This window comes from Asterias amurensis, chromosome 20 (assembly GCF_032118995.1).
Source record: "Asterias amurensis chromosome 20, ASM3211899v1".
NCBI lineage: Eukaryota > Metazoa > Echinodermata > Asteroidea > Forcipulatida > Asteriidae > Asterias > Asterias amurensis.
The window spans coordinates 12,360,584-12,386,617 of record NC_092667.1 but is presented as its reverse complement, the minus strand read 5'-3'; the positions used below and the strand labels follow the sequence as shown (position 1 = coordinate 12,386,617).

The 26,034-nt window shown below is 38.1% G+C and overlaps 1 protein-coding gene across 1 annotated transcript in view; it reads left to right on the top strand.

Annotated features, from left to right (window-relative positions):
• Window positions 1-26,034, top strand: part of LOC139952092 (neurocalcin homolog) — a 60,400-nt gene that overhangs the window by 10,108 nt on the left and 24,258 nt on the right. The window contains exon 2 of the mRNA XM_071951044.1: window positions 11,329-11,499. The gene's annotated coding sequence lies outside the window, so the exon portion shown is untranslated. The remainder of the gene's footprint in view (window positions 1-11,328; window positions 11,500-26,034) is intronic.

Here is a 26,034-nt window from a genome sequence, read left to right as displayed (position 1 = left end):
ATAAACTGTCTTTCAAGAGGTTTTGTTGTTCTGCTTTTTCGAGAAATCGTATGCTAAACAACTTTAGCTATAATGCCAAATTTACAACAATTTGTGACAAGCGACCTACTGGGTAATCTCTAGGCCTGTATGTTTCGGTTTTTTTTTAAAGGGCTAGGACACCAATGCATTTCTCTTTGAGAAAATTTTAAATTTACACTGAAACATTTCAAGGGCACAAAGGCAATGACCAGGGGGCAAGGAGGCAATCGCCTTCGTTGCCTTTGTGATGTATCAAGCCTGAATCTCCATTGTTTTGCGCAGGTCCAGTAGTGCGCACATTTCCATATATATATAACGAGGCTTCTGACTGGCACCCCCGAACAAAGATATTGACAAAATAGGGACACCGCCAATATAGGGCTAGATAGCTCAGTTGGTAGAGCGCTGGCACGTTAATTCGGAGGTCGTTGGTTCGAATCCCACTCTAGTCAATTCTTTGTTCAACCCCAAAAATCAAAAAAATGAATTGGTACATGTAAGTCTACTGCATGCCACCTACATGTTCATTTAGTTTTCCCATAGCCTTGCTCAAGGCAGTCGCATTATTCGCCCCGAAAAGACGCCGCTGTAAACCCACCCGTATACCCTGTGCGTGGTGTGTGCGATCACACCGCATGACCCACCCGTATACACACTGCCACATCGTACGACTACTGTGCACATAAGTCATCCGCACTCGTACCACTAACCGCATGCGGAGGCCTTCAGGCCGACAGCCTTGTCGGGTCTGTAACTTCCGGGTTTAATGTGTTGTATTAAAAAATTTCCACAAGTGGAAAAAAATGGGGGGGCTCTCGGATATGCTAGTATGCAGCCCATATCTTTCGTCAGACCTATCAGACAACACACGATGTGAGGCAAATTAATTATTAATTTTGAGGTCCAATCACGCACTTCCCTTATCACGACCTTTGGACCCTATCATGCGTCCGTGGTGGTGGTGTGTGATGTAAACATGTCTCGTCTTTCACGGGCATTATGGTAATGAGCTGACCGTGGGAACTCTTCGCTTATTATAGTAATGAGGTCAGTGGCTTCAACACAGACCCTACAAGGCTGACGGCCGACGCATGCGGATAGTGTCGTGTCGTGCGATGTTACGCACAGTGAATACGGGTGGGTTTTTATACAGCGGCGGTCTTTTTTCCGAGTGAATAATTCGACTGCCTTGAGCAAGGCTAGTTTTCCCATAGCTATCCAATTGGGAACCCTGTTCTATAATGTTTGTGTACAGGCCCATATTGTGGCAGTTGACGGTGTCAAGTAGGCCAGTGCTGCAACCTGAAGATGATGATGACGTTAAATCATCATTAAATTTACAGTGACTAGGTCTATCGAATAAATTTGTTGTTAATAATTTATGTTGAATCAAGTGCTGCTTCATTAGGTTTTTTTTGTGTAATGTGCACAGTGTGTGATAATAATTTGTGGTTTTGGATCTTGATGTAGGTGATGTATAAAAACCCTCTTATATGCATCATAGATTAAAGGCAGTGGACACTATTGGTAATTGTCAAAGACTAGCTTTCACAGTTGGTGTATCTCAACATTATGCATATAAAATAACAAACCTGTGAAAATTTGAGCCCAATCGGTCATCTAACTTGCGAGATAATAATGAAAGAAAAAAACATCCTTGTCACACAAAGTTGTGTGCGTTTAGATGGTTGATTTTGAGACCTCAATTTCTAAATCTGAGGTCTCGAAATCAAATTCGTGGAAAATTACTTCTTTCTCGAAAACTAAGGCACTTCAGAGGGAGCCGTTTCTCACAATGTTTTATACCACCAACCTCTCCCCATCACTCGTCACCAAGAAAGGTTTTATGCTAATAATTATTTTGAGTAATTACCAATAGTGTCCACTGCCTTTAAACAGTTACAGTTACACCAATAAACTGCCTGTAGTCATGGATTAGGACTTCAGATGGAAAAGCAGGAAGATTTTAATGTTCACCGTTGGCATAAAACCTTTATTGGTGATGAGTAATGGGGAGAGATTGATGGTATCAAACATTGTGAGAAACGGCACCCTCTGAAGTGCCATAGTTTTCGAGAAAGAAGTAATTTTCCACAAACTTGATTTCGAGACCTGGCTTTGGAACCCACTATCTTTTTCTACAGCTTTGTGACATACATGTTGCTAGTGAGTGAATATCCTTTGATTCAATGTACAGTAAAGTCTAAAATAATAGGGTCTACAAAGTATGTAATCAAAATTCACTGGTTGATGCTGTTCGTGTCGCTTACAACAAACTCACAAATAAGGCAAATTTGTCATTATAACATGTTATGACAAACCCACACTACAGCTTTGTGACATACATGTTGCTAGTGAGTGAATATTCTTTGATTCAATGTACAGTAAAGTCTAAAATAATAGGGTATACAAAGTATGTAATCAAAATTCACTGGTTGATGCTGTTCGTGTCGCTTACAACAAACTCACAAATAAGGCAAATTTGTCATTATAACATGTTATGACAAACCCACACTTTTACATGTATGCACAGCGTGTTGTACCCGTATGCACGTACTGTTATTTGATCTCTCCAACCCTGTCCAACTAAAGTACATGTAATGCAATAATGAGGCAACAGCAGGTTGTCTCATTTAACAATAATAATAATATTCAAGTGGTTTAAAAGAATTAAGATTCAACTTACAACCTCCTAAGAAATTATTTCACTCAACTGCTACTAGGATTATAGACAGATTAAAAACAAGTCCCTAGGACTTATAGTCTAGCTTGAACAAACACACATACGTGACATTGCCGAGTTAATCGTCTTCACTTAGACATCAATTTTTGAGGAGGTGATCTATTTTGAGACGAGCCTCAAACGTCTTTATTCCACTCTTGCCAAGTGTGATCATCTTTATTATGAAACCCAATCTGCTGAATTGCAATTGAACCATTTCCCCATCAAGCTGAAGAATTGAAGTAAAAATGCCTCATCAGTGGCTGTCTGCTCGTCGTGTCTTTAACAGACAACACGTGCGTCTTTTATTTGGCCATCTTTTTTTGTCAAAACAACGACTGTGAGTGATCACCATTTGATGTCAAACAAGTTGCTCAATCTTGGAGTGCCGTCTCGTGTTGAGCCAGAGGATGCCCTTCTAGTCTGTTTCATTATATTTTTGTGTTCCTTTTGGAAACACGAGCCCAACGGTTGTACGTAAGTACATGTCAAAATTTGCAGCCTGACCAAGTCCTGATATTAATTTGACCAGTGGACTAGAAATAGTAGTTAGGGGAAAAGCTTTCAGCGTTAAGTGGGCTACAAATGCCGGGAAGGTACGCTTAGGGTTCATGCACTGTGTGAATTGCCACAAGGTCTGGTCATCTACAAGATACCCTTGCGGTTACAGATTAACATGCAATTTAGGGCGTTTAGTACAGTGTACATTTTAATGAAGAATTTCCTGGTGGACTTTCAGAATCGTTTCAGCATAATCAGAAGAAATCTATTTCAAGCGTATTTTATGTCCCATAGTTACATTGTAAGTAGCATGTAATGAATTGTACAATGTACAACTGTCTTCTGATTCCTCAAAAGTGCCTTGCATTGACTAGGCCTGGGCGAATTATTCGAATATCCGGTTAATGGCGAATAGGTTTTCCTATCCATAACCGCGAATGCCTTTTTTTTCTTAACCGGATATCCGCATAGGGCGCGAATATCTATTTACAAACCGGATAATTCTATAATTACAACCGAGTAACCGGATATTCTTTAATATCCGAATATCCACGGACGTCGGGCGACAACTGATATGAATGTTTTGTCTGAATCCTTATGAAACTTCTATTAAGACAGCATAAAACAGCATATATTAAGTATTTAACTATGCTCACCTCCGTGAAGAGTTAAAACAATGACATTTCTGACGTAATTTGTTCAAAGATTACAAAAGTTTTCCTTCACGTAGAGTCAATGACGATCAAAAGAAAAAGCAAATCGCCATCTTTAAATTAGAACCGGTCATTTTTATGAATGAACCGAGTGACACTGTCTAAAACTAATATCAATCCGCCCAAAAGATCTCATTCACAAACGAACAGCGCCCTCTAGCGGCAAAAAAAAAAAAAATTTTTTAAACAGCGCCCTCTAGCGGCGAAAAAACTATTCGAATATCCGGTTAATTTCGGATAGTTGGCCAGCGGTATCCGAATAACAAAATTTCACTATTCGCCCAGCACTAGCATTGACCCCCTGGGTCAAATTTTATTGCTCTGCTTACCGCCAAATTCTGCGCTTATTGTCTAATTTCTGCATTTACACGGGGTATTGCACATTCGAGTTGTACGCTCTGCGATGCTCTTTTGTCAACTTACAAAATGGCCGCACAAACACACGCAGTGCGATGCTATTTTGTCAACTTAGAAAATGGCCGCATGTGCGCATGCTGGGCCATGTATATAGGCCAGTGCGCCCTCTAGTTTTTATATATAACTCTATGATATCATCCGATGTCTTACAACGTCATCCGTGGTTGAACTCATCTCTCTCTCTGTGTACATGTACAAAAGAAACCTCTGAGTGGTACTCAAGAGTGTTTTGTCAAGTGGTCTCTTCAGAGGAACCATTGTCTGGCTGTGAACAATGACCACAGAGAGAGAGAGAGAGAGAGCGCAAGTGATAATTGGTAAATGAGTGGAAACAGGTTGTTGTTTTGTGGTCTGCGAAACTGTTGCTGGGTAACCACGAGTCTATAACTCTGTATCTTGTTGTGTTTTGTGGTAAGTTATTATGATGAAACCAGAATAAAACCTTTTCAATACTAAACATGTGTTTACATGTGTTCAGCTTCTTTGAAGAACAAATTTCAGTGTTTTCCATTTTTTCCTTCAGAATCTCATCCCTGGCCATCAGGTCTGTATGCTTCGTTTTTTGAAAGGGCAAGGGCACCAAGGCAATTTCTCTTTGGTAAAGAGCACCCTATGGGGAAATTGTAAATTTCTACTGAAACGTTTCAAGGGCACTAAGGCAATGACCAGGGGGCACAGAGGCAATCGCATTTGTTGCCTCCGTGAAGTATCATGCCTGCTTTTTTTGGGGGGGGGGGGGGGTGGGCTGAAGAGTTGCTTGCCTTTTTATTAATATCAAGATTTCAAAATGAATATTGAACAGCTACTGTACATGATGTAAGTCATAATTGACAACAAAGTGGTGCACTTACGCAAATAAGGAATCAACGAAACTTGAATTCAATTCAACCCCCCTCCGTCTCCGACACTTCCCACTATACCTTAAAAAATATTGTTAACCATTCCCAGGGTGGCCCTCGTGTGTCATACACTACCTTGTATTGGCCATCTGTACTCCCACTCGGAAGGGAACAAAACACTTAAGTTTCAAGAGGTTTCCGTTTTGAGGAAAACAATGTTATTGTTGAACATTTAAAACCTTTTCAGAATAAGGGGCTATACCTTCACCATCCTCGATTAAAGGAACACGTTGTCTTGGATCGGTCGAGTTGGTCTTTGAAAAGCGTTCTGTAACCGTTTGTTATAAAATGCATATGGGTAGAAAGATGTTGTAAAAGTAGAATACAATGATCTACACAAATATGCCTCGAAATTGCACGGCTTTCTTTTTACCTCGTCAACTAAAACGGTCGGCCATTAATGGGAGTCAAATTTTTTACTCCCATAAATGGCCGACCGTGTTAGTTCTTGACTCCCATAAATGGCCGACTGTGTTGGTTCGCAACGTAAAAGGAAAACCGTGCAATTTTGAATGATACTTGTGTGGATCATTATATTCTACTTATAAAACATCTTTCTAACCATGTGCATTTCATGACAAACTGTTTCAAACGCTTTTTATAGACAAACTCGTCCGATCCAAGGCAACGTGTTCCTTTAAGTTTATGTATAAATTTACTGTGGCCACTCATGTACTGTACGAGTTCATGTATCTCAAAGCATAGTGAGCACTGTATGAATGCAACGGACTTGTAGGTGTGAGGCCTAAGTAGAGTAGGGTAACAATGTGTCACTTGGGACCAACTCCTTCAAGACTCTCATGTGTCTGCCAAGACGTCAGTCCAAGCGAGGCTAAATTAGATTGGGGAAACCTTACCCAGGTTTGAAACCCACATCATCTGTGGAGTGAGACTCGGCTGCCGTGCGTAGTATGGAGGTAGAGTTTTGGTGCGGTGTACAGCCACTGCGCTTTAGCTAGCTGGAAAAACAAGTGGGTTTGACGTTGGCTGTGGAGGAGTGTGGAGAAAGGAGTGTGAATGGATTTTTAACCCTCAAACATCTCTTTGGTCTCAATGGATGCACAATATGTTGTCATTGCATTCTTCCATGAAGTGTTTTACTCTTAGAAACAATTTGTTTTTATGTAGTGTTTCTTACATGTCTTGCATTTTGAAGGGGCAGCAAGGCAATTACCAGGGGCATGGAAGCAATAGGGGACTTTCGGGATGCTTGGCGGCAGCAGACTTACCAGGTAAAATCCATTGTTCTCGGTAATGTGCGCATGCTCAGAACTACGTAAACAATGGAAATTTACCTGGTAAGCCTGCTGCCACCTAGCGTTCTATTGCCTGTATTGCCTCTCTGAAGTACATTGTATCGGCCCTGGAAAATACACACAAACCATGGTTGCGTTGTATAAAAATGGTGATGGTGTTTAACTAGCGGAAATGTCTTATGAATGCATCAGTTTGGAACGTGTACCTGAGAAAAAGGAGTTTGAAGTCGAGTTCTTTATTGACATCTTGGCACATTTTTCTTGCTATGATAATTTGAACCCTTTTGTGATGATTTTTATCAGGAAGCTTCCATAGTTTCCAATATGTGGAAATTCACAACAACAAAAATGGAAATTTTACGCCGTTTGCCTATTTTGACTCGTTTCTCCATTTATATTTGTCCACAAGCGGCCCATTTAGCTTGATCACATCACAAATATCGATCTCCTTTGTCCATCCTTGTTGAATCAAAGTATCGGCAAATTATTCCTTGTCCTTCTACCGTTATGTATCTCACCGAGATGGTCTTAAAGGAACACGTTGCCTTGGATCGGACGAGTTGGTCAAAACAAAAGCGTTTGTAACCGTTTTGTATATAATGCATATGGTTGGAAAGATGTTTTAAAAGTAGAATACAATGATCCACACAAGTTTGCCTCGAAATTGCGTAATTTTCCTTCTACTGTGCGAACTAACATCGTCGGCCATTTATGGGAGTCACAATTTTGACCCCCATAAATGGCCGACGTGTTAGTCGACGAGGTAAAAGGAAAACCACGCAATTTCGAGGCATGTTTGTGTGGATCATTGTATTCTACTTTTACAACATCTTTCTACCAATATGCATTTTATAAAAAACGGTTACAAACGCTTTTCAAAGACCAACTCGACCGATCCAAGGCAACGTGTTCCTTTAATCTTTAGAGTCTTTTAACCTTCGGCAAGGTACCCGACGATATGATGAGTACGAACTGTACTCTTTCCTGAGTACTGTAATGTAAAATGCTACAATCAACGTAGCCTTGTCCAAGGCTCTTTACACAAGCACCAGCCCGCTCTGGGCCCAATTTCATAGTGCTGCTAAGCAAAATAATTTGCTAAGCATGAAATTTCTCCCTTGATAAAAACAGGATTACCAACCAAGTTTCCACGTGATTTTTTAGGATAAGCAAACAACAGCTGAATACCAGTAACAACAGGAAATTTTGTGTGTAATCTCGTTTTTATCAAGGATGAAATTTCATGCTAAGCAAATTTTTGTGCTTAGCAGCTCTATGAAATTGGGCTCTGAGTTCACAAGGTACAATGTACATGTTGCATTGGAAGAAGAATTGCATAGTTACATGTACACTGTACCGGCATGGTCTGTTTCGGTTTTGTTGTACGAGGTTGAAACACCACCAAAAAAACATGCGTCGACCCCACAGTATCAAGTATTGTATATCAAACACTTGGTACCGTGCCAGTACACGTGTCTATCATGCAGTTCGACGTCCAATGCTACGTGGTGAATTTAGAGCAGGCTGGTGCTTGCATAAAGAGCCTTGAACAAGGCTACAATCAAGGCTCCATTTGTTCAATTGAATCAATAGCGGTGACTTCAAATTCTGCCGGCGGCTTCAGCGACCATAAAAGATGACCTCTATGATTTCATCTTTATAATACATGTACCCATAAATTTAGCGCAGAAACTGCAGATTGTGGTTTTGTTTGAGACGTCTCTAAGGTTACCTTGATATTTCCTTTCTGAATTATGAAGAAAATTTGTCGGATTTTAATCAAATTTTGATGAGAGGCCTGCTCTGTAATCTGAAAGATGCATGTTCCTTTATTGTGAGAAAATGATTTCTTGAGAATGTTTTTTTGTTCGGCACGCTCTTAAATGTAATTGTACAAAGTGCTATAAGGTTGATGGTAATGCATGTATGGCCTGAGAGTCTTCCAGTTTAAACTGGCATTGTGGTTTTTGGAATGTTTGGATGATTCTGGTGATTTTGGTGTTCTATTTTGTTAGAGTGGGGAAGGATCCTTTAAATGCAGTGGACACTATTGGTAATTACTCAAAATAATTGTTTTAGCATAAAAACCTTACTTGGTGACGAGTAAAGGGGAGAGGTTGATAGTATAAAACATTGTGAGAAGTGACATAGTTTTCGAGAAAGAAGTAATTTACCACAAATTTGATTTCGAAATTTGAAATTATCTGAAAGCACACAACTTTATGTGACAAGAGTGTTTTTTCGTTCATTATTATCTCACAACTTTCGGCGACCAATTGAGCTCAAATGTTTACAGGTTTGTTATTTTATGCATATTATGTTGAGATACACCGAGTGAGAAGACTGGTTTTGACAATTACCAATAGTGTCCAGTGTCTTTAACTCTCAAGTGAGAGATTAATTTGCTCTTTCGTAAGATCCCTGTATAAAGTGCTGTAGCATGGGCACACATAAGAATGTGCTTTTGAATACATAAATACATGTGTGTAATAGTTTCCTATCAAAATCTGAAAATTAAACTGAACAAATAAGTTGTTTTTTAAGAATTTGTTTTACATACGTACGTACTTCTACTTCTGTTCACTTGGTCACGGTAGTAAGGAATTTGTGTGGTAACATAATAAATTTGTATAAAATGTGAATCCACAAAAATTGTAGAGGCAGATAGATACGCCAAGTGTACATTAACAGCAACCCCCCTGGCTGTAAAATTAATCAGCATTTGGTTTCCTGGATGCATAAACCTACATGGCTGTGATCGCATGATCACAGGACTCCCCAACATACTGTGATAATTTCAATGGTACCTGTGTGTGTAACTGGAGCCCCCGCTGGTAACTGCATAGACAGTACATCCGGAATGTACGTACAAGCAATGAACGTAGTCATCCCGTATTTGCACAATGTATGATTATCAAAATGTGCAGTGCTTTATATTTCCAATTTTGTTCGAGACAATTTTTTTATGTTTTGCTTTTTCATTTTTACTTGGTTTTGTTTTGTTCTTTGGTTTTTTTCTTTTCTTTTTTTGGGGGTCAACCCCACCCTCACCAAAAATGTATTAATTCAAAATGGGTTGGGTGGGTCAAATAAATTGTTGGAACAAAACAAAGTGAAATTTTTAAGCATTGATAATTGTGATGGCTCTTCGTGCTTTTAGAAGCTGCGCTGAAGGGTATGCGGTGTGATTCAACTTGACTGAGATCTAACCTGAGTGGGGGGAAAAAAAAAGTGCAATTAATAATTAATCCGAGGCAGGATGTAATATCCAATCTGATACATGCTCAGTGGTCACACTTCATATAAAAATGAAACCAGCTAGAAATGTTGAGTTGTTTAGTCAAGTAGAAAGCTTGACAACGATGTAGTGTATGTTGCAGGGTTTGCCCCCAGAGGTACTGTCCACACCTTTGGTAATTGTCCAGTCTCCAGTATCTCAACAAGATGCAATAACATAACAAACCTATGGAAATTTGAACTCAATTGGTCGTCGAAGTTGCGAGAGAATAATGGAAGAACAAACACCCCTGTCGCACAAGTTTTGTGCTTTCTGATGTTCGAATTCTATTCAAGTGAGAAATTACTTCTTTTTCATAAACTATTTTACTTCAGAGGGAGCCATTTCTCACAATGTTTTATCAACAGCTCTCCACTGCTCGTTATCAAGTTAGTTTTTTATGCTTATTTAACATTTTTTGAGTAATTACCCATAGTGTCCAGTGCCTCTATTTTAATGACATGCCAGCGGGACCCATTTTAGCTTGTCACTTCACTAGTCCTTCACCTTTTTCCACTAGTCAATATTTCAAATGGAATGTGGAAGCTTTTTAGTCAGACCACTTGGAGCAGTGGCACGAGATTTGTTACTGTTCCTCAGGTGTTATAACTGGGATTTTGCCAGCTGAAAAAAAAGACACAAGAATATGTTTTTAATTTGCTTACATTTTGCGTCCAACTTCAGTAATGTCGAAAACAGTCTCTATATTTGTATTTTTTTTTATAAAAAGAGGCACTTGCATTGAATCACCTTCAGATGCCACTCCATCTGATGTGACTCTCGTTTGCATTTTCTCTAAAACAATAAGCTTATTTAACGCATATCTGAGTTTTATCGCGAGAATCGATAACACAAGTAGGTGAGGTGAAGGTCCCATGAAGACATGCTCGATGCCTGCAACAATATGTTCAGTTACATTTCTACGTGTTTTATGTGGGAGTTTTAAAGGTCGCTATTGTAAAGGTACTGGACACTATTGGTAATTACTCAAAATATTATTAGCACAAAAAATTACTTGGTAACGAGCAACGGAGAGCTGTTGGTTGTATAAAATGCTGAGAGAAACAGCCCCCTCTGAAGTAACATAGTTTTTGAGAAAGGTAATTTCTTACACAAATATTTGAATCTGATAAAAGACTTCAGGCCTGAAGCCCTTTTTTAGGCATCTGAAAGCACACAAATTTGTGCAACTAAATGTAGGTTGTTTTTTCTTTCATTATTCTCTTGCAACTTTGATGACCAATTGAGTCAAAATTTGCACAGATTTTGTTATTTTACACATATGTATAAATGTAGTGTTGGGATGCAAGAACTGGCCTTTGACAGTTACCAAATGTGTCCAGTGCCTTTAAAGTCAGGAATAAGCCCATTCAGCCGGCCGTCCTCGACATTTGAGCTGAAAAGAAAGAGACCTCTGTCGTGAGATTCTATCCCTTGTGTTTGAATCAGTGTAACGTCGAGGTAACGTCATACATACATTTTTATATAAACCTATGAATTCCGCTTCTTTTCATTCTGGCAGAGCTCCTGAGGAAGCTGTTTCTCCGACGGTTCGTGTGTGTCGTGTTTCTCGGAGAGTTTATCTGGGAAGAAAACGGAAGACAGGAACGTGTGTCTTCATTCACCGTTTGATGTCAAGTAGCTAGACTTTCATTCATGCTAAGGACGGGTTGAGATAGACATCTGAGATCAGGTTAGTGTCTGAATTCAATACATAGGCTTCTGGCTAGCCCCTTCCAGCTTGTAGGATTTTACATCCTTTTGTTCGGTCCACCCACCTTAAAGGCAGTGGACACTTTTGGTAATCAATTAAAATAACTGTTAATAATAATAATAATAATAACCCGTTTTTATATAGCGCTTTTCACACCCGGAGGGCGTCCCAAAGCGCTTCACATTATTACCCCTGGTCACTGGGCTTTAATTCACTCCTTAAACCATCTCAGCTCCCTGGTGGGGAGTATGCAGCCTGTGCAACATTAATATGCGCAACTCGGCTAAATCAATCACAAGAACCATCTCTGCCCTCACAGGTACCCATTTACCCCTGGGTGGAGAGAAGCAATTATAGTTAAGTGTCTTGCTCAGGGACACAAGTGTCACGACCGGGATTCGAACCCACACTCTGCTGAACAGAAGCATCAGAGCTTGAGTTCGGTGCTCTTATCTGCTCGGCCACGACACCCCCATGTTAGCATAAAAACTCATTTGTTAACGATCAATGGGGAGCTGTTGATAGTAAAAGACAATGCTAGAAACAGCTCCCTCTGAGGAAACATAGTTTTTGAGAAAGAAGTAATTTCTCACTAAAATATGGGAATTGATTCCTTAGCGGAAATCTCAAAATCAAGCATCTGAAAGCACACGACTTGTGAGACAAGGGTATTTTTTCTTCCACTATTCTGTTGCAACTTCGACGACCAATTGAGTTCCAATTTTCACAGTTTTCTTATTTTATGCATTGTTAATAATAATAATATAATAAATAATGTTGAGATACATCAAAATAGAAGACTGTTCTTTGACAATTTCCAAAGGTGTCCAGTGCCTTTAAGCTAGCTTGTCTTTTGTTTTCTTTATTTACACATTCAACGGCTCAAGCGCAAAGAGCAGATTAAGTAGGAGACAATGAAGACCGATTCAGCGTGATATCGGATGTTGGAAGAAAACAAAATTGAAAACCAATGCAGTCAATATTTAATCAATTATGAAGTCACCGCCCATGATAAACTGCAAGTGCAAACCAAAACAATAATCTTCCACCAGACCATGCAAAGCCTCTGGTTTATTTTATAATGAAGGTTGGTTAAGAATTTCTCAAAGATCTAGGCACTAAATGCAGTCTTTTTCATGGTTGGTTTGAACTTGTATCCTCTGCATAATCTTCAAATGGTTTTTATGTTTATTATTAAAATTTACGATGTTTTGGAAATTTTTCAGCTGATAAGTTCATTCATTCATTTCATTAATTTTTGTTAAAAATCCAACTGGCAGCACGAAGCTGAATAATGTTGCATTACAAGATAAAAATATTGATAAAAATTGCAGAGATAAAATACACAAAAATTGCACCACCACGGGGTACATAGGAACATTATATTAGAAGACGACAATAAGTAAAAATAAATATTAGATAAACCACTAAAAGACACTTTAAAAATGCACAGGGTGTTGGGGGAACCCTCTTAAACATTTCAGGCCTGCATGCTTTGTTTCTGAAAGGGCAAGGGCACCAAGGCATTTTCTCCTTTGGAAAGGGCACTCTGTGAGGAAACTTTCATTTTTTCCTGGACTCGAGCATTACAGGGCATCAAGGCAATGACCAGGGGGCATGGAGGCAATCGTCTTATCACGCATTTTTTTGAGTGATGCATTCTTGTCAGTTTGCAGGCTGCGTAAATTTGGCTCCAACTTTCAGGTTGACTTGTACTACCTCTTTCATCTGTAATCTGCCTGTGACAACAGGTCACTGTAGTCAAGTGGTTAGGCTGCAGTACATTGTAACAGGGCTTGCAATTATAAGTTCACTCTCTTCTGCCTTGTTATGGACGTGACTTTGAACATGAGTGTCAAGGAATGACCTCTAGAGGAAATTTTGTCGGAACCATGGAGCTATTCGGATAAAGATGGCAAATAGAAGAACAAGTGAATTCCATCTTAGCTTGTTGGGCATAATGTATCATGTTTCAGACAGACATAAAAAGGAAGCCCCCAAAATAAAAACCATTTCCAAAAGACACCCAGACACCCCTAAAGACAAGAGATTATAAGCAAACTATGCTTATTAGGAAAGCGTAGGACATGTACAAAATAGGGTCCATAGAATTACTATGTTTAAAGGCAGTGGACACTATCGGTAATTACTCAAAATATTTATTAGCATAAAACCTTTCTTGGGGACGAGTAATGGGGAGAGGTTGATGGTATAAAACATTGTGAGAAACGGCTCCCTCTGAAGTGCCATAGTTTTCGAGAAAGAGGTCATTTTCCACGAATTTGATTTCGAAACCTCAGGTTTAGAACTTGAGGTCTCGAAATCAACCATCTTTACGCACACAACTTTGTGTGACAAGGGTGTTTTTTCTTACATTATTATCTCACAAGTTCGATGACGAATTGAGCTCAAATTTTCGCAGGTTTGTTATTTTATGCATATGTTGAGATACACCAACTGTGAAGGTTAGTCTTTCGCAATTACCAATAGTGTCCACTGCCTTTAACTGGGCACTCCAAACACTCAACCCTTGTAGCTTGATAAATTTGGACAAAAAAATGACACAAAATGAAATCTGTTTCCAAAAGACACTCTGACACTCTCAAAACAAAAGAACACACGGCGAACATTCTATGCCTATTGTACAGCAACATGATTAATGTAGGACGCACATGTTATACAACAATGACAGTCTTGACTGTTTTTTGTTTTTTTTAATTGTCTCATGGGTTGGGAGTTAATAATGTCAAAAGTCAACCTTGTGTTTGTTTTTCCCTCCAGAGCATGACAAACGTGTCATCTGCTGTAAGTCTACAATTGTCTGAGATTTTCTTTTTTCTATTTTCAGGATTTGTAATTGACTAGTTTTGCACGTATTCAAACTTCCCGGACCAAGTTTTGGTCAAACAATATTGAGTCTTTACATTCCGTTTGAACTTCAGTTGCTGTAGTGTTTAGCTCAGTTTACATGTATGGCTTGTGTATGAGAAAGTAACATTAATCAGCCATGAATTAAATGGCAGTAAAACAAACATTTAACAAGTTATCAATTTAAACAAATTGTCAGCAAAGAAAACCCAAGAAGTAGACTTGACATGTGTTTCTGGTTTCTTCGAAAACAATTAGGAATTTTGCCCAACTGACGTTAATGTTATCATTAAACCTATAGAACAATTACACAAATTCTGGTGTGATTGTCAAATGGGGTTTCTAAACAAATAAGCATCCTAGTCCCAATTGTAAATTTGTTTACAACGTTATTGTGCACAAATTATTTAATATTATTTAAAAATTGAAATTGTGTTTAAAACAAATTGACAAGGTGGTTTTTTTTTAAGGAAATTTAAATTATAGATAGAATATAAAAAAGTCTTTGTTCAACTGCTTTCTTGTTTTTATTACCTGAGAGACTTGCATGGTCCATAAAATCCACCGCACATTCCTTTATCGTTGATGGTTCAAATGTAATTTTAAAATATTTGTTTTTAAAACGGTATTGATTTTGGGACACTTGTTTTCAATCGCTATAGATTTTAAAGTTTACCCATTTGATTAAATTGTAGGCGAATTTCTCATACAGTAGGGGAACAATGCCCCGCAAATCAAACTCAACAGAGCAATCACAATGAGGGATAAAACATTGGAGATTTCATCACGCGCCAAATCAATTGTTATGCAAATTTGCATTGTTCACGGGGAGAGTATGCAGACGCCACGTTTTAACAGTGGTATGTCATCCCCATGGCAACAAGCTGTTGCTGGTGAGATGACAATCAACGAGGCTTGATACGAGCTTGCTGGAACCAGTGTAATTTGCCACAAGGTTTATACCTTCCTAATTAGAGAGATGGTATCGGGGAAGCTAGTGAACAGGAATTGCGTACTGGTGGTGAACGACAGCTTTCTCATTATAATACTGTCGCCTCTTGGTGAATGCCCCCAACACTAGCTGTGTGTACAATTAAAGGCAGTGGACACTATTGATAATTATTCAAAATAATTATTATCATAAAACCTTTCTTGATTAATACAAGTAATGGGGAGAGGTTGATAGTATAAAACATTCAGGAAACAGCTCCCTCTGAAGTGACGTAGTTTTTGAGAAAGAAGTAATTTTCCACGAATTTGATTTTGAGACCTCGATTAAGAATTTGAGGTCTAGAAATCAACCATCTTAAAGCACACAACTTTGTGTGACCATGGTGCGACAAGGGTGTTTTTTTTTTCTTTCATTTAATATCTCGCAACTTTGACGACCGATTGAGCTCAAATTTTCACAGGCTTGTTATTTTATGCATACATTGAGATACACCAACTGTGAAGACTAGTCTCTTTGACAATTTACCAATAGTACCAGTGTCTTTAAACCTCATGTTTTCAACATTGATGACAGCGGTGAGAACATTAATGATGACATTGGTAGAAACATTCAGCACAGATCTGTCTTTAAACTCTGTGTCACCTCATGTGAATAATACGATTTTGCGCAAAGGAGCCATTCAGAATAGTCATTGTTTAGAATGTTCAAATCTTTTTCGAAATTGCGGTAATTTAAATTTTTGTTTTATGTTTGTTATAATATAAATATTAACAAACAAAAAATAAGTTTGAGGTAATCTATGGTTTTGCACTAAGGAGCCATTCAGAATAGTCAATAGTTAGAGTGTTCAAATTTATTTAAAGGATTTGGGTACTTTTTCAAAATGCCCATAGATTTACATTAAACTTACAGGGTTTGAAGATAATGATAGTGTGGAAAGCTTCCCTTCAAATATTACTAACTGAGGTTCTGTAGTTTTTGAGAAATGAGTAAAACAATGTCATGAAAATACGTTTGTAAAAATTAAAATAATTTTCAACTCATAAGATGAAAATTGATGACATTGTTTTTTACTCTTTTCCCAAAAACTACAGCACCTCAGCACGTACTATTTCCAGGGAAGCTTTCTACTATCATTATCTTCAAACTGTGTAAGTTTAGTGTAAATCTGTGGACATTGTGTTTTTTGTCCTCCAAAAGTTACATAGACCCTTTATAAATATTAACAAACGAAAAAGAAGTTTGAGGTAATCGATGATTTTTCTCTAATCTATGTTCACCTCATGTCAAATAATTCAAAAAAATCAAGTATACTTTGCCTCCAGACATTGTATAGTAGATTGGACTTTGTGTTGAGTTCATGAATGCAATTGAACTTCAAAGAAAACTGGTAGTTCCTGCTACTGCAATATAATGCTCAGTCATTATGATTTTATCATTTCCGGTATGTAACACGCAAAACACAATCATATTGGGAATATCGACTCTATTACAAATACACAAAATGATTGCAACATGTTTTATTCCAGAACATGGGGGTATATATATCTGTGTATGTTGTTTCTAATGTTTTACATTTTTATCTACTAATGTGTGTATTACAGAATCTTTTCTGTAGGATCTTTCACATTTTACATTGTAATAGGTTTATATTTTAATTGGTCAGGTTTTGAGCTTTTTGTTTATATTGTTAGGCGCATTGAGGAATCTGTGATTCATAACGCGCTGTTTATTATTATTACTACAGAACAGTATAGCCATACCTTTTGTCATTAAGCTAACCATAGGGCCTATTGACCCCTTGCACGCGTACCACACGCGTGTCACACGCGGCGACTGATGCCACGCTCACCATGTTGGTGGTCAATAGGCTTACGTGTAAACGCCGCGTCACCTAAAAATGCGCACTTCACTGAATAACACACGTTGACATTGACCACCAAAATGGCGCATCGAAGATTATTCTGATCATGACGTCAGGTGAAATGGGCCTATAGATTATTTTTGCCTTAAAGGGTCTATGTAACTTTTGTAGGACCAAAAACACAATGTCCACAGATTTATACTAAACTTACACAGTTTGAAGATAATGATAGTAGAGAGCTTCCCTTAAAATATTACTTGCTGATGTGCTGTAGTTTTTGGGAAACGAGTAAAACAATGTCATGAAAATAATTTTCGTCTCACTTTACAAACGTATTTTCATTACATTGTTTTACTCATTTCTCAAAAACTACAGCACCTCAGTAAGTAATATTTGAAGGGAAGCTTTCCACTATCATTATCTTCAAACCCTGTAAGTTTAATGTAAATCTATGGACATTTTGAAAAGGTACACAAATCCTTTAAGTTATGTACACTACATACATGCTGTACTTATCTATAGACATATTAAAAAGTAGGATTGAAAACATGCACTTCCTTTTCATAACAACTAGATCCGTAGTCAGTTAGTGTTTTTTGGAAAGGATGTTTAATTGACCAGGAAATGTGTAAATATAGCAACGTGGGTTCAGGGTCCCCTCCCAAACCTCATCCTTCCTGCCCCTCTTTGGCAGAGCTTACCTCAAAAAGATTTCTCTATTAGTACAGTGCCCTACTACAGGTACGCACTATGCGCTTCATGCAGCATCGTCTGCCAGCCTAACCATGATCTGAGCTCTCAAGTTTGAGTGTCTATTCGGATCAAATCAACATCAGCGTTGGGGCGCACCATTTAAATTCCAGTCTGAAATATCATTTGCTCCTAGAAACAATGTCCGTCCACTTATAAACACAGTCTGCTGGATATTGTAGCATTCTGGCTATACATGTATATGATTTGAGGCATTGCATGGTGAGGTATCAATACGTATATATTTGGTTTGCGGTAACACCATTGTGTATATCTACTTGCCAGGTAGAGTTTGTTCTTTAAAGAACTGTCTTGCTATATATTCAACTACCACAGAGTAGATTTTTAGGCCAAATTATCAACAAAGATGCATTAAAAAGCCGCATGTGAAAGCTTCAGTTGAATACAGTTAACTAACTTGATAACAGTTAACTAACTTGATAACAAACCAATCTTTCCATTATGTTGAAAGTAATTTCCAAATATCTCCCCGATTGTTGGAAAAGATCTTCCTGATTGCAAGATGCGAGTGATGTTGGAAGCTCTGCCCCTAATCTCACCCTCACCCTCAACCCCCTCCGATCCCTCCCTGCAAAGATCACTATGTTCTTTCCCCTTCAGGTAGGCCTACTGCATTTAATAATTGAGCTTGGTGTTATAACATAAAGCATTTCCTGTCTCCTCTTTGCTCTATATTTATTTTCCAAACTGGCCTCGGGTAAAATTCATGTCTTCTCATAGATGAAAAATCAGCAAAAGTTTTTTTTTTTTTTAAGACTGCTTAGTAAATATCATGCCATTAATCTGTGCAGAGAGAAATGCATTTCACAGTTCTTAATACAGGGATCAAAGTTTACACTGGACCAGAGGCCTGGGGCCCGTGATTATACATGTATAGCGGCCAGCAAGTAAACCCATGACCGGAAAAGTCCAGCAGTCTCGTGTTTTTGTTCAAATGTTGACTTTCACTCTGATTAATTTAAAGGGAATGTACACGTTTGGAAATTACTCAAAACAAATATTAACTTAAGAACTGACTTGGTAACGAGAACTATTGTGAGAAACGACTCCCTCTTAAGTAACGTAGCTTTTGAGAAAGAGGTAATTCATCACTAAAACTTCTAGCTAGAAGTATTTTATTGCTATCTGAAAGCACACACATTTGTCCAACAAGGTTGTTTTTTCTCCCATCATTTTCTCCCAACTTCGATGACCAATTGAGCTCAAATTTTCACAGGCTTGTTATATTATACTTATGTTGGGATACACCAAGTGAAAAGACTGGTCTTTCACACTTACCAAACGTGTTCCTTCCCTTTAGGAAGGGAACAGTACAAAATTGGTAAGAGACAAAAAATCGTGAAGATCACAGATTTACTAATTAAGTTTTCATGCTAATATGTGGTTTAAGCCATTACCAGAAGTGTCCAGGGCCTTTAATGAAGTATACAGTATGCGCCGGCTTGGTTTGTACTGCATAAAGTAATTATGCATTTTTTTCAATTAAACATATGCAGCCCACATGAAGCACAATCTCTAATCAAGGTAGAGATATGGTCTGGCCTGTATAGGTATGTATAATGAATGTAACGCCTTAGGGGGGAGAAAATCAATGCAGATCTGGGTTAGGAACAATGGAGGATTACTATAACATACTGCGCGTGTAAAGTATATTAGCAATTATAATACTGCAGGCTACAATTTTTGTGGGCAGACTGAATAACATTTGCAATTTTTGAGGATGGGACATTACAGAGTTTTATCTGGCGTTTGGTCAGTAAGGGGGGCCATTCAATTTTGTTTCTCTCAAATTTTGGGGTAGGAGGGTCAAAAGAATCAAAATTCAGTTTTTATATCAAAATAAATGATATACTATTAACAAACGGAAAAGGAGAAGAAAAAATACCTAGGCGGCCATATTGACAATTACATTCCTGATACAAAGTTAAGTTGTTTGTTTTTAAAATAAATAAAAATCCATTCCAATCTACTGATGTTGGAGACCTTTGATCTACACTATTTGATTCATTTAAGGCATGACTTTGTTCTTCAGTATATAGATTATATATTATGAAGCCATTCAATATTAAAAAAGGGAAACTTAGGGTGTCGAAATAATTTTGACCAAAGAAAATCGAAATCTGAATGGCCCCCATCACAACTGAACAAGTTCTGCAGTCTAGTGTCCTTCCAGATAAAGATTAATTAATATAGTTAAAGATTGATTAACGACGACAGCTTTCAAGATCAAGGATTACAACAATTTCTGAAATCCGCTGCAAAACAAACATTATATTAAACAAAAAAGCAGTCAATGAAAAACTACACATATTCCCTTCAAACTTGACCTTTTTTCCCCTGACATGTGCTCTTGGGGAAAGTACAGTATGCATGTTTATGTGCCTGCCGTCGATTTCACAAAACTCTTCCTAACTTAAGACTAATCTTAGGACTTAGGACGAGTCCCAACCCTGCACTGTAGCATGCAGACCTTAAGATTAATCCTAAGTTAGGATGAGTTACTCATCCTAACTCGAGATAAGACGAGTCCTTACTCTTTGAGAAATCGACCCCTGGTTCCTATAGCTAAGTTGCAATTGACGCCATCTCTATGGGCAAATTGCATTTTGGCTTGCAGGCGCGTGAAGCGCTCAGTTTAATAATGCAACCGCGCTGTTTACTAACCAATCAGGCAACGAGTTTTGTGAAATGTGCGCATGCTGCACACCGTTCTTGCGCAAAACGCATGGCTGTGTGTTCCAATTTACCCGTAAAGATGGCCGATTTGCGTCATGTGGGAACTATCTATAGATTGTTGATACAGTGCAGTAAACTGGGAAGGCAATGACTTTTGTAGAGGCCCCTAAGATCAACAACACTCAAGACACTGCTCTTTAGAGGGATTGGGGTTATACAAACAAAATGTTAAGAATGTATTTTAATAAGATGACTGGCATTCAAGGGGAAGTAGTACATCTGGTTTTGGTGCCAATCTGCATTGTCAGATGGTTCCAAAGCTATATCACGTGCCAATTAATTTTAACACCTTCAAATCACAGGCAAGTTAATTTTTACAGTTGCATTATATCACTTGCAATTTAATTGCCACAGCATGCCTATCACATGCAAAATAAATTTTACAGCTGTGCAGATCACATGGAAATTATTTTTAACAGTATGCATAAATATCACATGCAAATAAATTTTTACAGGATGCGAAGTCACAGAAAAAACAGAAGACACACTTAAAAAAAAAAAAAAATCTCTTTTAACTAATAATAATAATAAAACAGTATTTATATAGCGCAATATGAATTGGCATTCCTCAAAGCTCTTAACAGCAAAATGAAAAGCATTACAAGAAAAAAAAACTTATAGGCCAAAAATTAAGAAATTTATAAGTTATTTTGTAGTTGGGGGAACATAATCCCTTTTCATACTGTATATTTTATTCTGGGAGGCCCGGAAGGTTTTTTTACCCTATGGTTACGCCAGTGCACTTTCACACCCTGTCCCTATTCCACAGGGTTCTTCCGGTTGCAATTTTATTAAAGGCGGTGGACACTATTGGTAATTACTCAAAATAATTTTTAGCATAAAACCTTACTTGGTGACAAGTAATGGGGAGAGGTTGATAGTATAAAACATTGTGAGAAACGGCTCCCTCTGAAGTAACGTAGTTTTCGAGAAATGAGTAATTTTCCACAAATTTGATTTAGAGACCTCAGATTTGGAATTTGAGGTCTCGAAATCAAGCATACGAAAGCACACAACTTCGTGTGTCAAGGGTGTTTTTTCCTTTCATTAATATCTCGCAAGTTCAATGACTGGTTGAGCTCAAATTTTCACAGGTTTGTTATTTTATGCATATGTTGAGATACACCAACTGTGAAGGCTAGTCTTTGAAAATTACCAATAGTGTCCACTGCCTTTAATACCCCAGGGTTTTACCACATTTTCCTACTCCAGAGCAGGGGTGGCTTTTCCCGGGGGTAATACCCATAGATCAGGGGTAAAAGCAATCCAAGTGTGAAAGAACCAGTCGTTATTGCCCTGGGGTTGGCCAAGGGGAATAGAGTAGAATGAAAAGGGCTACAAATAACTTTCCTTATGTAGTTAGTGACAAAAACCTACAAATTGTCACAATTCATGCAACTTGAATTATAGTAGCCATTAACATGAATGATGATTGGTTGATTTGAACTAGTTCGTTGACATTTTACTGCCCAGAAAATCATATCCAATGGTAAAGACGGTTTATGTAAAATTACATTCATGAACTTTATTTATATTCACTAAGATTTTTTTCCTTTTTTTTTAGAGATTGGATTTTTTCTTTTGTTATATATAATCCCGAAATTTGCTTTTAACGGTAACACAATGTTCTTCTTCACTTGTCATGCTTTCTTTTCACAGTGTTTTGGATTGAAGACGTTGAGGACCTTGCCTTAAACTTCATCTCTATCACCAACCAGTCATGTCAGAGATGCCACTCTCTCACGCTCTCTCTTTATGAACAAATATATAAAAAACATCTTAACACCTTTTTTATTTTGAAACTGTTGAAATCCGAACAGACCACGCCTAATGTACAATCCTTGTTTACATGTAACATAAGCCGAGTACATTTTGCCCTGAATGCTTGTACGGACTTTCTTCTACCATGTCTACTCAAGAAAATCATCAGCATGGAGAACCCCTGTGTATAATTTTACCGTAGAGCTAGGATTTTACAAAGTTGGGGTTGAAGGCCGCCGAGGACCTCTTTCACACTTCAGTCTCCAAATCCCTGGGTGACCCACAAGATCTGCTGCTAGCCCTCTGGCAGTCACTTCATTCTGTCTTGTGCCTGTACCATTTCTCATTTCTCAAGGGATGAAGAAGAAGCTTGACACAAACTGAGGGTAGTAGGTCTTGAAGTAGTAGTAAACATTTGGGAGTGAGTTCTTAAAATTAAAGGGAAGGTACACGTTTGGTAATTATCAAAGACCAGTCTTCTCACTTGGTGTATCCCATCGTATGCATAAAATAAACCTGTGAAAATTTGGGCTCGATCCGTCATCAAAGTTGCGAGAAAAGGATGAAAGAAAAAACACCCTTGTTGAACGAATTTGTGTGCTTTCAGATAGGAATAAAAGACTTCTAGCTAGAAGTCTTTTAGAAATTATTTTAGTGAGAAATTACCTCTTTCTCAAAAACTACGTTACTTCAGAGGGAGTCGTTTCCCACAATGTTTTATGCTATCAACAGCTCTCCAGAGCTCCTTACCAAGTCAGGTTTTAAGTTAATATTTGTTTTGAGTAATTACCAAATGTGTACCGACCCTTTAAGCTATCTCTCTAACTCACCAGGATTATACATACCAATAAGGCAGATTTTGATTGGTCAGCTGCCTGATGAGAGACCAAATTTCATTGGACAATTTAGATGCACTCCTGACTTGGTTACCATATCGTTGCATAAATTAGGGTGATTAAACATCCGGTTGAAGCGAACAAGACTGTGTGATAGGACTTGACGGCCCTTGGTCTAATGGTAGAGTTTTAAGTGATTTGTTGGTGACCGAAGGAAAGGGACTCTAACAGTAATGCTTACTCAGTCTACACCACTTTAAGAGTTTCATGACCCAGTTTCGTAAAGCCTGTAGCCTGTAAGCATAACAATTTGCTGAGCACAAACCAACTTTTTTTTTTTTTTTTTTTGTGAAAGTTTCTACTGTTGGACTTTTACTAATTTAATATAATGCAAGGAGCATTGATGTTGTCTCTATGAATTATCAGGATAGGTATTTGGGAAGGTTGACAATTTGTTCCAAGTAGCATTTTATGTTCTTCCCAAGAGTCAGGCTCCAACAGTCGGATTAAAGCATATTATAGAGAAAATAGAATTAGTTGTTGCAAACTGCTAACCAAAAGGATCTGTGCATCGAAGGCTAAAAGAACTTATTAATTAAAAATTACACTGAAATTCTCTCCAGGTTTGGTTCTGTTCTGTTTTGTTTATGATAAGTACAATTCTGTTACTACTGTACATGTATCATTTCATCTAGTTAGTGAAATCTGTTTCCTCCACCCACGAACCCATGGAGTGTTTAAAAGATTCACTGTACTGTATGATCCTTGTTGACTTTCCTACGTGATGCAAAAACATTCTCAGTCCGTGCGTAATGCAGTAAAACTAGTACACAGTCTTGAAGTATCTACTATCCCTTGAGTGACGATTAACGCAGATAAGGGGCTCAATTGCTAAGAACCATGAAGCATCTTAGCTCTGCACAGCATTCCCCCCTTGCCTCCTGCCACCACCACCACCACCACACATGTAGAACATAGACCCCGCGGCCAGTTAAGATCACAGTGTACAACTTCAATCACTGCGATAGAATGAGACAAGACCATCAACCCTCAGGGCTACATCTCATCCATTCCTGATAAGACTACAAGAATGTCTCCTTGCCTCTCAAAGTCCCTTGTCATCCCCCGGAAAAATGGGTTCTCATCAACTCCCCAATTCAATTCCTGTGACGAGAAAGGTCTATTTTATCTGTGACCTAACACAGCCACGGGCGAAACCTACACTTGAGTTCACTCTGTGTGGAATAAAAACTGAGCAGTTCTGGCTTGATTGGCCCGTAATTTACTTGAATATTTTTCGGCTGAGGTTGCTCCAGCGCGTGTACATCATGACTTCATGAACATGTTGAGGCTTTTTTTTTTTCCAGCTGCGTTTCAGGGAGGGTGTTAATGCTCGAGTTATTAGCAAGCTTTGTGAAATGGTGAGGGTTTGTGTTTAAGGGATGCCTGGACGATAGATAGCTTCATTCTAAGTAAGATTTTTTTTTTTCAACAACAGGAGTTGGAATAAACGTATTATTGAATTGAATTGTTGAAAGATGATTGTATGCCATGTTGTATGACTGTAAGTATTGAAATGGTTGTTGTTTTGTTTTTTGTTTTTTAATACATCTTATATTCAGGATTATTGGGGTTTTCAGGGTGGGTGTTTAATGCTTAGTTATTAGCAAGCTTTGTGAATGGTGAGGGTTTGTGTTTAAGGGATGCCTGGACAATAGATAGCTTCATTCTTAGTAAGATGATTTATTATAATGGATGGGCTCTTATTCATTTGAGAAGGCCATGTTGTACGACTGTAAGTATTGAAATGGTTGTTGTTTTGGTTGTGGGTTTTTTAATACATCTTATTCAGGCTTTTGGGGTTTTTCAGGGTGGGTGTTTAGTTATTAGCAAGCTTTGTGAATGGTGAGGGTTTGTGTTAGGGATGGGTGCCTGGACGATAAATAGCTTCATTCTAAGTAAGATGATTTACTATAATGGATTTGCTCTTATTCATTTGATAAGGCCACGTTGTCTAATTGTATCGGAATGATTGTTGGTTTGTCATGTTTTTTTAAACACATTTTATCAGGATGTTTTGTAGCTCTACAGTTTCTTGTAAGTCGAGAAGTGCCGGCAATAATCTCTGGATTAAGGGGATTAGGCTTCACTCATGGATCAAGTTCACTCATGAGGAGTCCTTGGTTTTATTACCTTTCTTTTTTATGTTTTTTTATTTTTCTGTTTTTAGGGGTAGATTTTTTTCTTTTGTAATCACAAATTCCGTCATTTTCCTGTAACGGTATCATGATGTTCTTCAGAATTGTATAATAATAAGAAGAGCTTAAAGGCAGTGGACACTATTGGTAAATGTCAAAGACTAGCCTTCACACTTGGTGTATCTCAACGTATACATAAAATAACAAACCTATGAAAATTTGAGCTCAATCGGTCATCGAACTTGCAAGATAATAATGAAAGAAAAAACACCCATGTCACACGAAGTTGTGTGCGTTTTGATGTTTGATTTCGAGACCTCAAGTTCTAAATCTGAGGTTTTCAAAATCAAATTCGTGGAAAATTACTTCTTTCTCGAAAACTATGGCACTTCAGAGGGAGCCGTTTCTTACAATGTTTTGTACCATCAACCTCTCCCCATTACTCGTCACCAAGAAGGGTTTTATGCTAAAAATTATGTTGAGTAATTACCAATAGTGTCCACTGCCTTTAAATTCCTGGGCCATTTC